This window comes from Castor canadensis, chromosome 4, assembly GCF_047511655.1.
Source record: "Castor canadensis chromosome 4, mCasCan1.hap1v2, whole genome shotgun sequence".
NCBI lineage: Eukaryota > Metazoa > Chordata > Mammalia > Rodentia > Castoridae > Castor > Castor canadensis.
In genome coordinates, this window is record NC_133389.1 from 132078308 (window position 1) to 132091643 (window position 13336).

The 13336-nt window shown below is 36.5% G+C and overlaps 1 protein-coding gene and 1 non-coding gene across 4 annotated transcripts in view; both read right to left on the reverse strand.

The window, feature by feature from the left end:
• Positions 1 to 13336, reverse strand: part of Znf385b (zinc finger protein 385B) — a 383429-nt gene that overhangs the window by 344975 nt on the left and 25118 nt on the right. The window lies entirely within an intron of this gene.
• On the reverse strand, positions 2331 to 2494 carry LOC141422733 (U1 spliceosomal RNA). The gene has a single exon (XR_012447480.1). It is a non-coding gene; the product is annotated as a U1 spliceosomal RNA (small nuclear RNA).

Here is a 13336-nt window from a genome sequence, read left to right on the forward strand (position 1 = left end):
CCCATTAACTATACATTTCCCAAGTGTGAGGAATTCCACTGTGTAGAGCCCTTATTAGTGGAGCTTAATATACCACCTTACTCCAAACTAGGTTTTGTGAAAAGCAACAGACTGACACATAAAACCAATTTCTTTTGGTAAAGTACTTTAATGCTAAAAAATAGCATGAAGACAATAATGATTAAAATTATAATATTCTGTCTGATTCAGTATAATACTAATTAGCAGCAGCAGCAGTAACAAAATCTTGGTGTCATGAGAGTTTGGAGGAGTCCTGAAGTGACAACAGAAATGTCCACAGAAGGTGACACTTCTGAGCCACAAAGGACATTTGCACCCTGAATGTCATTGCCACATACTAAGCCTTAAAAAAGACCTTCCCTTAGTTTTTGAATTTTAAACTTGGGTTGACATGTGAATATCGTTTGGGCAAAAAGACAAGACAAAATGTGCCTAGACATCTCCCCCTAAGTGAGGGGCCAAAGATTCCTGATCATTAAGCCTTAAAATTTTATCACTAGAAACAATATTCTTTTGCACACAAAAATGAACACATCAAAATAGGAATTCCAAGCTTTAAAAAGTATGTCATTGGTTACATATAAAGCATGATACTGGAGCTAGACTTCTTGTAAAATTTTCTGAAAACAGGGCTTTGAAGATATCCAAGTTTCTTTAGTGATTATATAACTTAGTAAGTTGTAGGATGGGTGGGAAGCAGGTTTTAGCCCATGTGTGGAAATTTTTCTCTACAGATAGGTTCTCTCCATTTGTAAAGGAAAAAAAAAGTAATAAAGTATTAAAGAACTCAAAATTCATAATGAATCAAAAGATAGCTTTGTGCTGGTCACAAAATCCTATCCAAAGAAATATCCCAGTTTACTAACTTTGATTTCATAAAGATACAGTAGTTGAGGTGGTGAGAATAGACTCACTCTTTTGTCTGGATTTTGTTCCCACAAATCAAATTCTTCTATCACCATATACACTGCATAGAGTTGCTATTACACAGCTGCAGTGCTGGTCTCACAAACAGGTGAATTTAAATTATAAAGATGAAGATACTTATTATAACTAGACAAGTTTAATTTTATATCTACTATCTTTTTCAGGTCACCAAGGCCATGAGGCTAAACTCATTTTTAAATCTTCAGCTTTTTGTCAAAATTTGGTTCATCAAGTGTGTCTGTAACCTTTTCCTTACCACTCATTTCTCTTTTTTCACCATTGTTTCTCTTTGTATGGAAGCATCCTGACTGAATGGTTTTTCTTATATTTCACTGTTCATCCCACGTCTGCCTCTCTAATCCAATACACACATCCTGAGATCTTTCCTATCAGTCATTGGATAACATAACCCTTCTTCCAAGAATCAAGTAAGGGTTTTAAAATATTTGCAATTATTTCTAAATCTTGTATTTGCTGAAAAGTTTTAGGTTACAAGTGAGTTTTTACTCACTTGTAATTTTTTTGAATTTACCAATTCAAAAGGTTTGAGCAATAAAAGGAATTTATTGGTTTAGGTTACCAAAAACCTCAAGGGACAAGATTTGGCTTGATTCAGCAGCTCAACACTGTCACCAAGACTAGCTTTATACCAACCTTCTGAGTACAGGTGTTGTATCCACCCTGAGGCTTTTTTTTTTTTTTTAATTCTTAGCATGATTTGTAGTACTTCTGAAGGCTATCACTTCAGTTACTACCAATGGGAAAATCAGTCTTTTCCCAGTAGCTAAGGGAATGAATACATGATTGCTTAGGCCAACAGGGCCCTTTTGGACCCAAAGGAAAAGTACATGTTACCTAAATTGCAAGAGTTAGAAAATTTGGATAACTAGTTGGAAAAAAAGAAAAGAAAATGAAGAAGGGATGCTTAGGAATTAGCCAATAATGTTAGCTAAAAAACTAAATCTTTCACATTTGTCAGGTTATAAGTCTCTGTACTTTCTGTTTCTTAAAATATCCCATACAGACTAGCACAACACTCTTAACTATACATAGCTGCACTATGAATAATGATATTAGTGAAACACAAGCGTACAGAGAATAAATGCTGATTACATGCTTCCTAGGCTAGTAATACATTTAGGAATCACAAGATAGAAAGAAAATAAAATTTTTAGATCACGTTTAAATAAAGTTAGTACTTTAAAACTCATTGTGATCATAGGCCATGACCATGGTTTTTGTTGTTTTGTTTTTCCACTTCCAAAACACAACACATTTTGAATCACATTTGGAAGGGACATTTGGTTCTCTAATATTTTAAGTGAGACTTTATAATTATACTGCAGGATTTTTAGAAAGTTAAGAACATGATTTTTTTTTTCCAGGGGAGAGCGCGAACGCAGTCCCCCACTACCACAAATTATGCAGTCGAGTTTCCCACATTTGGGGAAATCGCAGAGGTCAGCATATCTGGAGAGCAATGGATAAGTCTCGCCTCGGGAAAATCACTTTTGTGATCATGGTATCTCCCCTGCCAGGTAAGTATAAGAACATGATTTTTAAATAGGAGAGATGCACACTAGCTTGACCGGGAGATTCTTAATTTATGCTTTTAGTCCCTAGGCTACTGCTAATAACACTCACTTTCACTCTCAGAACGGTCCCGCTTTGGACAATAAATTATATGGTCAGCCTAGTTTAAAAAAAAAGATGCACACATGTTGGAAACACCTATATTATATTCCCCAAAAATTGAGATAAGAAAACTACCTAACCAAACTTAAGTAGACATCTTCTTTGTGTATATAAAGAAAATTATAGTTCAATTTTCAATGCTGTAAGACACATAATATCTCATCTGAAAGGAAATTCATTTGAAGCCACAGATGTTGTGCTTTAGGGATCTGGATTAAAACTCATCATTGTCTTTCTCTTAATACTCTTCCCTGGACCAATCAGTGGTCACATGTTGTTTACAGGCCCCAGACACTGAGCAGACTTGAATGGCCTTTGTACTGCAATACAATCAGATTATGTCTAATCTAAATGCTGTGTGTCCTTTACAGAACAAATCCTAATCCCCCCATTTGCAAAAGCAAAGCCAGTCCAGTCTCTAACGGCTACCTGTTCACTCCTTTCTGTTTTCACTGTTTTCGTTTTTAAGTGACAGAAGTAAAAATAAATTCATGCAGTCAAAATGTAACCTAAAAATAAATATTTGATGGTTTTGAGTTGTGGTTAAAGCACTTCTTTCTTAATAGTTTAAAATGTGTTACTACCAAATCATAATTCTTTACCTTCTGAAGAATACAACCAAACAAGCTACCCTACTATTTTTAAAGTATCTAATTTTTTAAAGCATCTAATTTCCTTTTTTCTAAATTCCTTGAGTATTTGTCTTAAAGTCCTTACTTTATCATTTGAGCAGCAACAATTCTTTAAGGTAGATGACTGCTTAAAACATTCTAAAAGATGACTCACCAAAGCATTCTGGAATGGACCATTTCAGCAGGTTGTTACCCTGCTGACAAGTCCTGTTTCTTTGTTTTGAAGGGAGTGGTGGCAAAGCCCCTTCTTCTCCTTAACTCATGGCATTCAGACAGTGATCTGCCAGCCCAATTTTCTCCTTTTACCGCCTCAGGAATGCCCCACCATCTCCTTCCTCCCAAGACCTTAAAATTCATTGTCAGTATTATGGTACCATCTCCTCCCTCAGCCCTGCAGGCTTTATTGACACTAAATTTTAAGATTCCTCCTTTTTTATATTGATGAATATACATTCAAAATAATAATGGATTATAATTTCAGTATGAATTTATACCATATTTTTTCATTTTTACTGTACAAAATAATGGGTTTCATTATGTCATTTTCATACATGTATTTGATGTACTCCAATCATATCCATCCCACATAAGCCTCTCTTTTTTTTTTTTTTCATTTTTCTTTTATTATTCATATGTGCATACAAGGATTGGTTCATTTCTCCCCACTGCCCCCACCCCTTCCCTTACCACCCACTCTGCCCCCTCCCTCTCCTCCCCACCCCCTCAATACCCAGCAGAAACTATTTTGCCCTTATTTCTAATTTTGTTGTAGAGAGAGTATAAGCAATAATAGGAAGGAACAAGGGGTTTTGCTGGTTGAGATAAGGATAGCTATACAGGGCATTGACTCACATTGATTTCCTGTGCGTGGGTGTTACCTTCTAGGTTAATTCTTTTTGATCTAACCTTTTCTCTAGTTCCTGGTTCCCTTTTCCTATTGGCCTCAGTTGCTTTAAGGTATCTGCTTTAGTTTCTCTGCATTAAGGGCAACAAAGCCTCTCTTGTCCTTCCTCCACCCTCCCAGAGCTGGTTCCCTTCCCCTCCAGGGATTCCCATTTTAAATTTTGCTCCACCTCTGTGAGCCACATGACCAGGAAATGGGAATCTAAAATTAGAGGAGAATAGATAAAGAAGTAACTGAAGTATGAAAAGCAGCTGCCCAAAATATAGCTACCACCCTCATACACAACAAACTTTTGGATTTGGAACTGTCAAACAATAGTAAAGTTCATTTTTTAAGTGGATAAGGAGGATTTTTTCCTAAAGTACTAGGAAGGGAAAGAGTATTTTAACAAAGACTGATAATGCTCTCTTTCTTGATATAGAATCACAAATAAAGCAACAAAGCAAGTAAGACCTTTGATGTGCTCATGGGTTTTCTACAGGGATAAAAGTAGAAGGAGGACTTGTTAACAATGAAAATATACCATTTCAACTCTTGACTCCATAACAGACTTAATCCTTTTAGAATACTCAGACACCACTTACTCAAGCCCCATTCATCTCAATGAAGCAAGGAGTTGTACTGATATCTTTGCTGAAAAGCAAAAATATTCCCAAGAGGTGTCATTAAAGTACCCAGCACTCTCATTTAAGACTGGGGGTCAGGAGTAAAATATTTCTTCACAGTATACACAATGGATATATACCTAAAATGATCTGGGAGTTTTGGGTTTTGTTTTGTTCTATGTTATAAATTTTGCTTTGAAAATTATACATAATAAAATGATTTAATTTGCCTGGATTTCTTTCACTGCCTAATACCTACCCACAAAATCTATACTAAAGTAAATATTAACTGCTTTGTACCTATAAAAAATAAGCAGGTAAATTTGAAGCTGAAATATCATAAGACAGATATCAAAGTCAGATTCAGTTGACTTGTAGTTTATATGTCAATTCAAAACTTCAACTCATTCACCCATTCAGCCCCTATTAATTTCCTACCATATTTTAAGTACAATAGTAGACAAAAGACAAACTCAAGACTCACACTGCACTTAGTGTTCTTAAAATCTAACCAAAAGACATGTAATTATCTATGGAGATAAAATGCTATGGTATTATAAGACTGATAAGTCTCCATGCTACCTTCAATCTACCAATACCTCACCATGTGCCACATATTGTGTTAAGCACTAGGAGAAATACAGAAGTCAAAAATACATGAATATGGTAGTGGCATGGGAAAGGAAGGCACAAAGAGCAGCCAGAATAAGGACTCAAGGTATGGGAAAACCTGAGTGTTCAGAGTACTAAAAACAGCTAAGGCATTGTGGAGAAAGTCAGCATGATGATCGGGTCAAGAAAGGAAAGGGAAACAGAGGCCTGGAGAAAGTCCAGCTCACAGTGTGCTTGTATGCTTCCCCAAGACATCAGGATTCTGTCCTGAAGGTAATGGTATGTCATTGAATAAAAGATCACTCATCTCTTCATTTGAATATTTGATAGCTTATTTCATAACAGGATGTATACCATTTTTAAGGAAACGATAATGCACCTCCAGCAATAGGAAGAGCTAGTGTTTTATATTTATGTAAATATAAGAATATATCACAATTTATTTTTATACTCTACTGTAAATTTATATTTGAATTTTTTCCAGTTGGGACTATTATGAAAGATGCTGCTATTATATATCCTTATGTTTAGGGGACACAAGTATATATGCCTGTGAAATTGCTGAGTCTACCTCACTTATTTATTTTTTGTAATGTCAATAAAGTACTTTCAAACAGAGGACAAATGTGATACAAGGATAAATGGGAAGCCACAGAAAAGCATCAGAGATTGAAAAATACAACCTACAAAGTTTAATGATTAGCATTAATTCAAATGCTAATCATTAAACTGGTCCTTAATACTTTCACCATGAGCTCAATATATTTTACATTTAATTTAGAGCTAAGGGCCTCTACCTGGAAACTCCTAATCAAAAGTACAACATGACCCCATTTCTGCTTTCCAGATTGATTAAATCGTTTAAACTCTTTATTCATTTTTATCATTCAGATAATTTGGCTTAGCACTAAGCAAATCGTAACACTGTGAGTGGCTACATTACTGCTAAAAGATAGTAGAAAAGGAAACATTTGGAGGAAAAACTGGCTCTTAGTTTTCATGAAGTTGGAGAGTATGAAAAATACAAATCACTTCAAGAACTTTAAAGCCTTTCCTTTACATGGGCCAACATAACAAAATCATTAGCAACTGTAGTTCTCAAAATATTTCTCAAAACTCACATGATTTGAAATACATGGGTTTTATGGATTGCCTGGGTTCTGTGCCTAGAAATAGTCCCAAATATCATCTCACGTTTTTATTCCTAAAATCAGTAATGCCAGCAGATGTTAAGGACTGTTGATGTAGGAGAAAGAGAATGGAGGAGGGAGGGAGGAAAGGAGGGAAAAGAAAGAGAGGGAGAAAAAGATAGGAGGAGATGGAGGAAGGAGAGGAGGAAGGGAATGATGGGGAGGAAAAGAAGGGGAATAGGAAGGGGGAGGGGGAGGGAGAGGAGAGGAGAGGAGCAGGGCGAGACAAGGCAAGGAAAGGAAAGAAGAAAGCCAAGCATTTCAACAATCTTTTAAAGCAGCAGCTTGAAGGATGGGATACACACAAAAAAAAGTCATAAAAGAGCACAATTATTGGAACAAGACTTACACAAAGCATTTTGTTGAATAATTAGGTTTTAGTTAAGAAATACAACCAAATCTAAATCATGCATGTCATTTCAGTCTTTCCATATCACCCTAAAATATGATAAAAGGACAAATATCAAAATGCTTCATTGATAATTTTATATCCTAATGTTTCTTCATGTATTGAATAGACTTTGTTTATGAAAAAAAATTGTCCCAAGTCTTTACTGATTAAAATAGCCTCTTACATGTTTCTTTGGGAATACTGTTAATTCATTTACCAAAGTAAAAAATTAAATGAACTAACAACTGTACATACACATACAAAACAACAATAATCATAGTAATTTAGACACTCACCTTAGCTCTTTTACAAAAAATTAACTCAAAATTGACCATAAACCTACATGTAAATGCAAAACTATAAAATTTCTAGGTGAAAACATACAGTGAAATTTAAGTGACCTTAGATTTGGAGATGAGTTTTATTAGGTGCAACACCAAAAATATAATCCATGAAAGGAAAAAAAGAATTCAGATGTGGAACTTTATTGAAGGTAAAATAAACTTTTGCTAAGCTGGGTGTGATGGTACATGCCTGTAATTTCAGATAAGTGGGACATGGAGATGAGCAGCATCAAGGTTTGAGGCCAGCTTGGGCAAACCAGGCTCAACTAACATGCTGAGTGTGGTGGTGCACATCTGCAATCTTACCTGCTCAGAAGGCACAGATATGAAAATCCTGATCAGAGGATGGCCCTGGGCAAAAATCTAGACTGTATCTGAAAAATAACTAAAGCAAAAAAGCCCCAGGGCATGGTTCAAGTGATAGAGCACCATCCTAGCACATGTGAGATCCTGACTTCAACTGCCCCCACCCTCCAAAAAAAAAAACGCCTCTGCTGAGAAAGCACTGTTAAGAGAATGAAAAAAACAAACTACAGACTGGGAGAAAATATTTGCAAAACACTATCTGATAAAGAACTTAAATCCAAAATATACAAAGAACTCTTAATACTCAAGAATAAGAATTCAACTGAAAATGAACACAATATCTAAGTAGCACCTCACCAAAGAAGAGACAGATGACAGATAGCATGTGACAAGATGTCCAATATCATTTGTCATCAGAAAAACACAAATTGCAACATAAAGACACCACTAAACACCCAGGAGAATGGTTGCAACTTGACAATGTCAAATGGTAGTGAGGATGCAGACATCAGGAACTCTCACCCATTGCTAGTGGGAATACGAAATCGTATTGCTAGTGGGAAGATAGTAGTTTCTTACAACCTGAACGTGCTCTTGCTATGGGATCCAGCAATTATCTAAATTCAGGTATTTACTAAATGAGTTAATAAGTCCTGCCTACACAAAGACTTGGCTAAAAATAATCATTAAAGTTTTAATAATTCAAAAACTTTGCTCAAAACTAAGCAACCAAGTTGCCCTTCAGTAGGTGGATAAACAATTTATACTGAATCCAGACAATGGAATATTATGTAACAATAAAAATAAATGAGGTGTCAAGTCACAAAAAGACATAAAAGACCTTCAACACATATTAGTAAGTGAAAGAAGCCCATCTGAGAAGGGTACATACTGTATGATTCCAATGATATGAATCTGGGGAAAGCAGGACGATGGAGATAGCAAAAAGATCAGTGGTTTCCAGTGGTTGGAGAGGGAGAGCTGACAAGGGGGAGCACAGGGCAGTACAGCAGCTCTGTGATGATGGATACATGCCAATATGCAGCCACCCAATCGCGTAGGATGTACCACACAGAGGGAACGCTAACATCAACTATGGACTGTAGCTGATAAAGCATAGTACTGTGTCAACAACCTTAACAAATACATCTTTCCAATGCAGGTGTTACCAACAGAGGAAGCTGAGTCTCAGAACAGAGAGTATATGAGAACTCTCTGCACTCTTTTTTTTGTTTGTTTGTTTACTGCAACACTAGGGATCGACCTAGGACCTTGTGCATGCTACACAGCGTACTATACCTGAGCTATATCCCCAGACAATTCTCTGTACCTCATGCTCAACTTTTTTTATAAAACTAAAACTTTTCTAAGAACTAAAACCTGTTAATTTTTTAAGTGAACTTTAAAAAAAATTTCAATTAAAACACCCAAAAAATATATTACCAGACTTTAAAACAGAACACAGAGAAATTGTACTTCAACCTTAAGGCAGGAACACCTGCTCTATATAGACTTCCCTAGCAGTATTAGTAATGACAATGATGATAGACAAAGTTACTATGCATTTACAAAATGCTGGGCACTTTGCCACCGACTTTGCACATTATCTAACCTAAGCCTCACATAGCCTTATGAGAGAGATACTGCTATCCTTATTTTCTAAATAAGGAAACAAGAATGTTCCCCAATTTGCATAGTTAATAAATGGCAAGCAGGCAGACTGACGCCACTATACACTCTTCATCACAGTGCAATTGTGCATTTTACTGACAAAGTGGAGATCTAAAAAAAAAATAACACGAGCATCTCCCAAGGAATCCAAAACTTACTGAATCAAGTTGCCTGAAAAAATGGATAAAAACGGGCTTATCGGCTAATTTTTTTAATTCTCTCTTGTCATTTTCATAGCCTTAGATGTCCTTGCATGAAATGAAAAGGAAAAAGAGTTCAGTTCAGTAGTAGCAAGTAATGGGTATGCGGGCAAAAAAGCCAGGCCCTGGACCAGAGACCAAGGGTGAGGAAACCAACATTGTGGGCCAAGCTCTACCACTCCTGTGCCAAGCATGACTGTCTTGATACCTCAATTTATTGACTCATAAAGAGGCTGACAGAGGAAAATCTCTGAGAGCCTGCTCTTTCTCTGATTCATGCAGTTTGGAAACTTGGATATTATTAATTCTTATGACAGAGAGAAATAGTTTGGGCATAAGACATGAACAAATTATGATAGGGCGTGGAGTTTCATTTCAAGTTAGGCAAGACTGCCTTTAGGAAGCATTAAATGCAGGTCTGAGGCTCTGCAGTAGAGCCTCCTCCCACAGACAAGTCTCAGGAGCAGAACACTCAAACTAACTAAACTGCAGAGTTAGTATTAGGAAGATGTGCTCCAGGTGGTATCTTGGGTGATTTTGGGTAATCAGCAATCATCGCAAAACTGAAAAACATGAAAAACCTGGCCTTTTGCTGTATTTACTAAGGAATCTTCCCTCAGCTAACATGCGCTCCCCTGCTGCACTGGGCATCCATCCCAGGGTATTCCATGAAGTTCTCGATATGCTGCAAAATGTTCATCTCTACCTTTTAAAATGCAGTCTCATTGCAGCTCTTCCGGGATTTAGAAGGAAGGCAATTAGACTAAAATGAATCAGATTTCACTATAAATGACAGAGGAACTTAACCCTTCCAGGGTCAATATTTGCATGTAAAAAATGTTAATATACATAAGCTTTTTAAATGTGGAATGTGGACAAGAGGAAGTTTTGTAGACAAAGAAAAAGATGAGGTTTTAGGAAAGGAAAGGGCACTATTCTGGACATCATGCTTCTTTAACCAACCTACCATAGCCTACCAAGTCTGAAAAACAATACCGAACATGGAGCCACCCACTCCCTTAGTTCTGAAAGCTTGCTAGTCCACAGCCTGGCCACCACACAAGACACCAGAGTTGGCATGCTCTTTAGGCAAATGATTGGTTAAGTATACATTTTATAATAATCATCATATTCCACACTACTAAACAAGGCCTCCAAGAGCTAAAGTAGAATACACTCAGAGAAAAAATATTCAAGATCTAATCAAACGCACAGTATGCAATTAATTTTTGTGCATGAGTAAACAAACCATCCTGAGAACTGAAACAATTTTGCTGATATTACTCAAAGAAGAAACATTTTATTCCTCTAAAACTTCTCTGTATTGGGCAAAAATAACAATGTCATATAACGTATTTTTCAAAGTTATTTTGCAGTTCTCAAAAATCTGTACAATACATTCTTTTACATTTCTCTAGATATATCATCCTGAATATTCAGAGAGAGAGAAATTGAACCAATCAAGTACTTTGTATGATTTTAATTTACTTTAACACAATTCTTGACCATATTTTTCAGTTTTCAGTTTTCTATTTTCCCAAATGTGCCCATATTTTGACTATTTCAGGAGAATAAACAAAAAAATAGCATAAATAAAACATTGTGTTTTTTCTTTGAAACTATTTCCATGTTGTTAAAATCAAGATTCTGAGGGAAAGGAGAGCTACAATTACAGATTGCAGGAAGAACAAAGAATGCTGTAATGTTGGATTAGAATTAAAGGTGTCTATAAGAACTCATGACTCATGATCCTGTGTGTGTGTGTGTATGTGTGTGTTGTGTTGCATGTTGTGTGTGTGTTGTATGTGTGTGGTTTGTGGTATGTGTGGTGTGTGGTATGTGTGTGTGTGTGTGTGTGTGTGTGTGTGTGCATGTGTGTGTGTATCAGCTCTGTCAACAGTTCTAGAGCTATTCTGGAACCTCCATTCTGGAATCAATGATACTCCTGTAATAATACACACCTGTTCCCAGATGTTGGTTTCTAAATACCATTCTGCATTAGAAGAAACAAGAATTTTTTGGAGAAATCATTAATTCTTAGTCTGGGGCAAGGAAAATAACAAAGTGAGCTTGAACATCCTTTGATGCTGGGAGTAGGAAGAAGAAATGCTAAATAACTGATTATAAATGTCAGCTTGAAGGGGCTCTTACTAGTCAAATTTGGTACAATTACATCATCAGAATGTGTAATGACAGGAATACATAATGACAAAATAATGTTTTAGATGTGAGTCCACACTGATATTTTAAAAGGGGAGGAGGGAACAGAGAATAGACAAAGCAAAAGTGACAAACTGTTACCAAGTGGTGAACTCACATGAGGAGTTTACACAAAATTTTTCATCTGTTTGTAATTTTTCAAAATTAATAGTTGGGCAGGAAGAGGTTGTGAACCCTTGAGGTCATGGGATACTTTTATCTGCTTTGGCCCTAGAATTCTCTCTACTCCGTATTACTCAGTTGGGCCTAATGGAGGACGCATGACTTGAACACATGCACCATGGTTCCTGTGGGCTGCTGGGACCTTGGCAAAGGTCTTAGGAATGTGACACTTGCTGGTACTTTCTCACTGTGGTCTCCAAAGCCCTGCACCATTGCCCCTTTCTGTGTTCAGTGCAATGTCACTCTTACGTGCTACCCCTCAGCCCCACTTGCTTTTCCTAACCCTCATAACTCTTAGGCTTGTTTCTCTTTGCAAATTCTGTCACATGTGACAATAAGCATGAACCTTTAGGACACCATGCTAAGTGAAAGAAGCCAGTCACAGGAAGACAAAGGCTGGCCGGCCCCATCACCTGTATGAAGAATCTAAAACAATCACATTCATAGCGTTGTTCGTCAGCACATTCCCCACATGGAAAGGCAAATGATCGTGTTTATATATTTATTTACTGCTTGTTATCTGTCCTCCCAAAAAGAGAACCTGTCTCATCCACTGCTATAACCCAGTGCCTTGATCGGTGCCAAATGTACTCCACAAATGTGCGCTTAATAGACCAACAGCGGAGAAACGCCCCTGACTGAAGATCAAATTTGTATTGCTTCCCCTGCAATATTTGCATTTACAGTGATAAAATAAAAATGCAAAATAACAGAATTGTAGTCAACAGCCTCTCTCATATTTCTTTTTAAAAATACTATTTCAAGATACCTGAATCAATATTTTTGTGTTTTCTACTGAAACAAAAGTAAATTTGCAAAAATCCACAAATCACAGGAAACTGGACTTTGTAGTTCTTGTAAGGATAAACGAGTGCCACTTTCCTAGCCCCCAGTGCTCCAGTTACCAGTCAGAAGAAGGCATAAACAATTGGAAGTAAGAACTTATTCTGCCTTTCCAGTCCACTAAATCATATATCATTTTTACATGTGAGCCACCAGGCTATAAATCATGTGAGACAGAATGAGAGCTAATTAAAGGGTCAGCTGAGCATATAATTTTGAATTCCTCAGCACCCAAAAAACTGAGATTGACAATAAAGTGTGATAAAATCCAGAATCATTTGCTAACTAATAAAGCAAGGATTTTCAAGCTGCCAACTTGCTAAGCCAACTTTTCATATTTCAGAGAATCTATATTGAATAGGATACTGACATGGTAATGAACTTCTAGTATTTATTCCAGAATACTTCATTAAATCCCAAATTTAATATTTTTGGTAAGGATTACAAGGTCAAAAGAAATATCAATGAGTTGTGTTCTCAATACACTCCAGAGCTAAAAGGTATTATTGTAAATTGGAATGTATATTGCATCTTCTTCCAAAGTACCTTCAGGGAAAGCAGGTTAGTGGAAAGAAATTCCACTTGTCAAGGGGGAAAATTAAAAGGCAATCAG